This window comes from Penaeus monodon, chromosome 19, assembly GCF_015228065.2.
Source record: "Penaeus monodon isolate SGIC_2016 chromosome 19, NSTDA_Pmon_1, whole genome shotgun sequence".
NCBI lineage: Eukaryota > Metazoa > Arthropoda > Malacostraca > Decapoda > Penaeidae > Penaeus > Penaeus monodon.
In genome coordinates, this window is record NC_051404.1 from 30,639,500 (window position 1) to 30,639,838 (window position 339).

A 339-nucleotide genomic window follows, 5' to 3' on the forward strand; every position below is an offset into this window, starting at 1 on the left:
GGTAATTCAACACACAGACAAACTACCAAATGCACAACCATGCAAACACAATCACTCCGCACGCGAACTATGCTTTGCTTCCAATCACACACAGAAACACCCCAGCACGAACACGAAGTAAAGTCAGAAGCTTTACAAAACCTTTATCCTCAGTTAAACTTTGGGGATTAAAGGCTCTTAACTGAGGGAATCAAGAGCTTTCGTGGTGGGCGGAGTGTCATGGACAAAAAGGTAATTCAAGAAAACAAAAAAGATATTGCATTTTGGTTTAGAGGGAATGGTTTCGGACACTTGGACGGAATATCAGAGAAGGATTTTTATCAGCAGCTAATCTGAAAA

The 339-nt window shown here is 41.0% G+C and overlaps 1 protein-coding gene across 1 annotated transcript in view; it reads right to left on the reverse strand.

Annotated features, from left to right (window-relative positions):
- The window catches only part of LOC119585378 (metabotropic glutamate receptor 8-like), a 54,086-nt gene that overhangs the window by 43,048 nt on the left and 10,699 nt on the right, over positions 1-339 (reverse strand). The gene's annotated exons all lie outside the window — the stretch shown is intronic.